The sequence below is a fragment of the Pteropus vampyrus genome, unplaced genomic scaffold (assembly GCF_000151845.1).
Source record: "Pteropus vampyrus isolate Shadow unplaced genomic scaffold, Pvam_2.0 Scaffold62, whole genome shotgun sequence".
NCBI lineage: Eukaryota > Metazoa > Chordata > Mammalia > Chiroptera > Pteropodidae > Pteropus > Pteropus vampyrus.
In genome coordinates this window covers 4,665,977-4,673,619 of record NW_011888843.1, presented here as the reverse complement: position 1 = coordinate 4,673,619, position 7,643 = coordinate 4,665,977, and the positions used below count along the sequence as shown (strand labels likewise).

General features: G+C 41.8%; 1 long non-coding RNA gene across 2 annotated transcripts in view; it reads right to left on the bottom strand.

Moving 5' to 3' along the window:
- Positions 1–5,612, bottom strand: part of LOC111740348 — a 26,008-nt gene extending 20,396 nt beyond the window's left edge. For both annotated transcript variants that reach the window (XR_002780595.1, XR_002780594.1), the window contains exon 1: positions 5,253–5,612. This is a non-coding gene — a long non-coding RNA (uncharacterized LOC111740348). The remainder of the gene's footprint in view (positions 1–5,252) is intronic.
- Between the last annotated feature and the right edge of the window lie 2,031 nt (positions 5,613–7,643).

Here is a 7,643-nt window from a genome sequence, read left to right as displayed (position 1 = left end):
GTGGCATGCGCTTTTACAGTTCTAAAACATAGTTTTAAAAAACTCCATCGTGAAAAATAAATTTTTTTTTTCTATATGAAATCCTAAAAAGTCTGCTGGAAACCTCAGCTTTGCTGGCAATACACTTTCTTGTTTAATTTTAAAAATGGTACTTCTCTAGGTTTGCCTAAAGCCCTACCTTCCTCCTGATATTTCCCCATGCCCAGCCCTAAGGGTGTCTCTTTTTCCATGTGCTTAAAGCAACAATTTCCTTTCCATGGCAGAAAATGAAGCAAGACATGGCCTTCCCTGACCGATTACCATTTGCACTTGGGATGTATTTTTTATTTTATTTTATTTTCATTTGTACATGCCTTGTTTTCTCAAATATATTTTAAGGTTCTTAAAGGCAGGAGTGAGTTCTTGCACAGGTATTTGTCACTCGGTCATTATTAAATTCCACTTTTGAACATCAGACCCATTTTTATCTACTTAGTGCAGTGTTTCCAATCATGTCACCTGCCATCTCCAATTTTGCCTCATCTTCAAGGCACGTATTCTATTTTTACTAGACATTTTTCTGCAAATAAACTCAATTCTTTATCTAAATTAATTTATTTTTAAAGGGAAGTTTTCCATAAATAGAAAACCAGTAGTTTGCCACAAAGTGAAGGAAGCATAAAAATAAGTACTTAAGAAAAACAATGCTGTTATTTATTAAACTCAAGCCAGCTAGCGTTGCCTTTGGGCTTTAAGCTTAAGGGGAAAAGGGTGATCAGCAAGTGTTAGAGAAAATTGTCCTTAACTAATCGGAGAGATTTGGAAAAAGCATTGGAAAGAGAGCACCTTCCTTTCCCCCCACGGGATTCAATGTTATTTCAGTTACCTGCATGGCCTAAGACCAGCCGGTATTATGGGAGGCTGACACCTCTAAATTGAGAAGCACTAAGCTAAGGTGAGCACTTGGAACCTAAGAAACATGTCTCTTACTCCGAGTTCTTGCTCTGCGTGTCCCTACTATTCACTCTGCAAGCTCTTCACTCTTCATAGCATTATAGGACAACACGATGCTTTTCTCAACGCCATCTGGGCCTTACTTTTCTTATCTATAAAATAAGTGAAATCTTCCAGATGCTCTTTCTGCTTGCTTCCAGTGCTGACTTTACCAGAGACTACGATCACAAGATCATAAAGTAAAGTGTTGGTAGAACCCCAGACACACACTCCTCATTACAATGACCATCCAGTGATTAACCACTATTTATCGAATGCTCAGCACCAGCTCACTAGTCTTCACTGGGAAGGCGGCTAATGGCTGTTATTCTCCCCCTGGACAAGGGACTGGAATGAGAGGGGATAATCCACCTTTTTCCTTTTAAAGAACGAAGTGCTCTGAGAACACAGAGAGGTTTGAGCTTGGCTCTACCCCCCAGAGTTTTCATTGTTCCAAATATTTCTGACACTCTCACGTTTTGTTTCCATAAAGGGAAGAGAATCAAAGAAAAGCTAAATATATTTTAGTGTGTAATCCCAGTTTAAGTCAGCTAAAGGGCAACTAAGCTATATCATGCTGAAATCATTCAAATCGTTTTTTTAACAACAGAATGTTGGGCCCAGTAGAGTGGATGGTAGTTATGATGTGAGATTGTAAACCTGACCCTCCCCTCTCCTGGCAGTAGGAGCTTCTAGAAGCCCCTGTCTCCTTAGATGACAGATTTGAAATTCACTAGACTGTCTTATTTTTCTCTCCAAGAAATCACCATAACTAGCAATCACCTTAAATATTTGCGAAATCTCCTAGTTCTGAAAAAAATTTGGGAATCAAATTTATAGTTGGTCCTAAAACCACTAAATAATACAAAATGTAAATAGAAGTTAAAGTTTGGAAATTGGCCTTTATGTAATAGTTAAAAAAAAAAACTTAGGTGAAAAAAAATTAGGTGAAAAAATAAATGTTTTTTTTTAATAAAATGAGAGGAAAATGTACTTCTCCAGCATGATTCACATTAATATATAAAATCACCATTCCATATGATGCTTTTTCTGAATGAACACCTCACATTTCATTCCAAACAATATTAGCAATAAAAATATTTGCTTGCAAATACATATCAGAAAAATATTGACTATGCCAAAATATTGGTAACACAATACTTATATCTAGACTATTTGGAAATATATCAGATTTTGACAGTAAACACTTAAGCCAGCTCACCTGCCTAGCCATTTGCTGACAGCAAAATACAGGGACAGCTTGCTAATGTACCAGCAAGTGTTACCTATGAAAATTAGAGACAAACCACCGTAAGGGAGGGAAAAAAATCTTTTCCTGCTACCCATTCTCAGATGGGACTCTGTAACAAAAGAGATTAACAACAACAACAAAAAACATACAAATTTATTTAATATAAGTTTTACATGGCACTGGAGCCTTCATAAAGAAATGAAGACACAAAGAAATAGGCTCATCATCCTAGGAACATTGGAGTGTTTCAGCAAAAAAACAAGCCTCTGGAGTTCCCATGCTAAATGAACTTCTGAGTAAAGGGAAAGCATTAGCCACATTATGGGAAATGAGAGTCCAGGCTTTTATTACTGACGCTCATGTTACAAGCTCTATTGGAGAAGCCATTTAGAAAGAGAAAAGAGTATCATTTTATCTCAGTAAAATTCGTTCCTGTACAGGAGCAAGTTCAAGTCCATCTGTGAAATGAGACCGTCATTCTCCAATCTATTTATTTATTTATTTATTTATTTGCAGTCCCAGTCTTCTCAATAACCTAGAGGTAAAAGACTTGTTCGAGTTATATGTACTTTCTCTCTATTTTCGGAAAAACCTTACCGAAAAAATATATAACATCATTCACAAAGACCAGAGCTGGGTAGAAATTTCTTCGACTTATCTATACAGACAGGTTTTGCTAAGCAAGCTATTTAGGTAAACAACACAGGGAAAATAAGGAGGAAGAAGAGGACAGAAATTTTAACTTTTAAAAAGGAAGCTTTAACCACCTTAAAGGGCTTTAGAAGCATCTAGTTATTTTCAAGTCATTGGTGTATGATTTTTTGTGTGTTTGTTAAAGCAGATAAATTATGGGATTACTATTCTAATTACTAACATTTATGCAGAATTCCTAGGCAGATGTGACATGTGAGTGGAGTTAGTTACTAAGTCTGAGCTACATACAATGGGTCATGAATATAGTCTAGGTATTGAGTGAGAGGCTCGTGCATTTTAGGTGAGATGATAAGTTGCCATAGGGAATATTTAAAAGCTTCCAAAAAATTATATGATGTCTGGGATTTCCTTTGACATTTCCTGGGGGTGGGGAGGGGAGGTAGGAAGAAGGGGATATGGATGAAGCAAATTGGCCAAGAGTTGAAGCTAGTGATAAGCACAATGGGTGTTCATCATATTATACTCAATATTTGTTTGGAATGTTTAAAAGTCTTAAAAAAAAAAAAAAGTTCGCAGAGGGCAAGTGGTCGGGAAACTGAAGCGGGGTAGCAGATACCGACACCAATGCGGCTGAGGGGAAAGCTGAGGTTCGATGGGGTCGGCAGGCCAGCCGGACGGGTGTGGGCTGGCGTCGAACTTGCCCTTTTACCCCTCCATAGGGGGCAGGAGAGTGCCTGCCCTGGGTCAAACTGGGATGAAAGCTACAGGTGCCTGCGGTGCTCCCTCGTCTTTGATTCTCCCTCCTTCCGGCAAAGTCGATTCTCCCCCGGCGCGCACTCCGAGTGCTCCTCCTCACCAAACCCCATCTTGGAGAAGGTTCCGAGCTCAGAGTATTAATGTTTTTAAGAAGCACGATGGTGCTTTCCTCCTTCGTATGTTTGTGTTCATGACCTTCTCCCTACTGGCCTGTCTATACATGTGCGGGGAGAAGGAGGTAAGATTCTAGCCAGGGAAGGGGGTGTTAAGAGTGCTAGGAGAGAGTAGGCAGCCTCTGGCATCTCGAATAAGATTTTTGCCGGAGGTACAGTGTTAAAAGCCACACTTTGTTGAGAAATATGATTTGCATTTTCTTTTATCTCCTCTGAGAGAATATCAAGAGCCTGGTCCTTGGCACCGTAGAATTGTAGATTACAGAGGTCCCATTTCTATCTAGGGGGAAGAGGAGAAAGCCTGCCCCTTTGACCCTAGGAAAATGTGGGGAGAAGAAAAGAGACAGGCAAAGGTAGAGGGGGTGGCAGATGTAAAGATCCTCATTGTCTCTCCCTGCCCTCTCAATGAATAGGATGGAAGTAGCTTCTGAAGTGTCTAGAAATGTGTTCAAAAGCTGGAAGGCGGTGGGGCATCTGTCCTGCTTCCTGCTAATGGCTCTAGTCTGCCTGTGTGCACCAATTTGGGGGTGGCCCCATCCGAGTGAATACAGCAACATAATATGGTTAAGTAGAGGAGGGAGGAAGTAGCTCTATGTGGCACTAATGGAACTTAGAAGGTTCTGCCTCTGCGTGAGCTGGAAGGGGGCTCAGCAGAGAGTTGGGTGAAGGTGCACAGGCCTGCCACAGACCTTGGCATCAACCCACTCCACCCCACACCCGCCAGCTGAGGCCAGATAGAGAAGATCAGAGCGGAAATGCAGCCAGATCCGCGGTGAAAGTAACAGCGGAAGTTAGGCAGGGCTAGGGTGTAAGGGTCAAGCAACCCACCTGGACCAAGATGGTCCGTTGCTGGTGCCATTATGGCCGACAGAGGAAGTAGCAACCAGGTGGACAAAGAACATTGCTGCAGGTCTACACTCCTTTCCCCAGGGCCTCAAGGGTTTATAATCCAAACCCAGAGGTGCCGTCTCAGAAGAGAGGAGAGGGAGGGGGGCAGAGGAGTATTTCTCAGATGCTCGCCATTTTTATGGAAAGAAGTTGGTAACGTTATTGTGTCATGTTTAGATTACTAGATTAGACTGAAAGTTTACTAATATTTTGTTACCCAATGAGCAGGATTCTTGAGGAAGACCTTGCATTTTATCTGAGTATCTGAGCGCGGCATCAGTGACCTTGTGATCTTACATACACAGTGGTTCCCCCCTTATCCATGCGGGGTGTTTTCCAAGACCCCCAGTGGTTGCCTGAAACCACAGACAGTACTATGTTTTTTTCCTATACATGCATACCTATGATAAAGTTTAATTTATAAATTAGGCACAGTCGAGATTAACAAGAATAACTAATAATAAAATAGAACAATTATAATAATGTACCGTAATAGAATTTATGTGAATGTAGTCTCTCTCGCTCTCTCTCAAAATATCTTATTGCACTGTAGTCACCCTTCTTGTGGTGACACGAGATGATGCAATATGCCCACGTGGAGAGACAAAGCGAGGCGAGTCATGTAGGCATTGTGTGTCACGTCGGGTTACTATTGTCCTTCTGACATATGTAACAAGCACTTTATGGCATCTCTGTGGCATATCCGAATTGCCAGCATCACCGCTCTTGCATTTTGGGGCCATTCTGAAGTAAAATCAGGATGACTAGACCCAAGCACTGCGGTACCACTGCAATCAATCTGATAACCCAGATGGCTACAACATGACTAACTGGCACGAGAGTCCACAGTGTGGAGGCGCCGGACAAAGGGATGAGTCACGTCTGGGGCCTCGTGAGATTTTATCACCTTACTCAGAATGACGTGTAATTTAAAACTTATAGATCGTTTACTTCTGGAATTTTCCATTTAATATTTTCGAACCATGGTTGACTGCAGGTGGCTGAAACTCTGGAAAGGGAATCTGTGGATACGCGTTGGGGGGACTACTGTATATTTTCTGTGAACTTTGTTTCAATTGTTTTTGCAGAAGTACCAGCTTTCTCTCTATAACTTTACTAAGGAAGGAAAAGCTGTGAGCACTGGGTCCTAGATACCCTGCTCCTGCCAACTGCCTCTTCTGAGATGCTGAGTCCTTCATCTCACACCTGTAGCCTCTGATGAATAGATTGTCCACCTCACATGCCATTGATATGGCTCCAGCCACCACCTTTGTCTAGATCCCTCCCGTTATCCCTCCATCCTCAACTGATTTGAATGTTGACCCTTACAATCATAATAAGGACTATATTGTAACTAACATGGACTGACATAAACATCCAGGCACCTGACCAAATGTTTTGCATTGTTATCATTTTTAATCCTCAAAGTTACCTTATAAGATATTTACCAATAATATCAACATTTTCTAAAAGGGAAAATTGAAGCTTACAGATTTTAAGGTAGTAATAGAAGAGGTGGGCTTTGAGCCCTAAGCTCTTAACTACCACACAGCTTCTACTCGACAACCCTACAGCTGGGTAACACAAGAGCAAGGCTGCCATGCTGGTTGCAATGTCTTCTGTGCTTGGACCCTGGGCTTGGCCAGCATCCAGCCAGGCACATCCCCTGCTTCATTTCCCTGCTGCCTCCCTCATCCCATAGCTGAAGTCTCTGCATCTTGCCTCCTTTGCGATACTCCTTGTACACCTTCATGTCACATTTACAACTCAGGTCTCTGATGTCACCTTTTTGTTTGTAGAGCTTTCTATGACTCCCCATGGCAGTGAGTCATTCCCTCCTGTGCATTCCCATGGCATCTGGCACGTGGCTAGTACATCTCACACCGAAACATAATTGCATATTTATAGGACAATCACCCGAGCTAGACAGGGAGTTCCTCCAGGACAGGTTAATGCCATATTTATCTTTGAGTTTCTAGCCCAGAAGGGACATAGCAGAGACTGTGGGCTGCCTAGCTTAAGGTGCTTTCAGTCCTCAGCTAGTGTGTCTTCTGGAATGGCAGAGGACAGAAAGCAGAAAACGACATTCGAAGCTAGGTTTCCACAATTGATTTAGATCCTGCCCATCAAATGCATTCATGTGAGATTCAGATTCAAGACTGAGCTATGTTTGGTAAAAGAAGGGACAGAGCATTCATCGTGTTGAATGGACCTTGGTTTTTAAACTCCGACAGCAATTCCCTGAGTCAGATAGACCTGTACAGTATGTAGTCCACATATATTCATCATGGAGAAAGAGAAGAACAAATTTAATGAACCGACAACCTTTCAGGATCAATATCATTTCTTGTCCCACTCTGCCTGTTAACTGTGACTTTCTCTCTTGCCTTCTCAAAGAAAGCAGGCTTTGCATTGTGTTTGACTTAAATCTATTAGAAATTCTGTTGAATTTGGCACAGATTCTAGTTGTTGGGAAGAGAGTGGAAAATAGCAATACAGAAAGACAGTATCATCAGAAGGAATAGTTCTTACTGGGCGGCAAAGCCAACAAATGTTCACTGAATCCTCAAAATCTCACCAAGGAGGCAGGGATAGAAGCTTCCATGTAGTGCTCAGCCTTAACTTTTATTCGTATAACTTTGAATATGTTTCTCTAGGATTCTATGCTCCTGTAACATCTCTCTGATGCACCAGTAAACTGTGAAGTATCCCAGGAGAGTACCTGTGCCCAGGGGAGTGAGGACAGAGCAGAAAATCCTCGTAGGACTTTACCAGCAAAGCAAATGGAGGGGGTTGCTGAAAACCCCAGTGACTTGGTAACCAAACCAGTTCTCTTTGTACCATGCACCTTGTAAAGTGGCCATGTTTTCAATAAATTTCTTGGTAGGATTTCAGAAAGGTCCTAACAAGCACCCCTAGAGCCAAGAGGCCAAGCCTCATGAGATCCT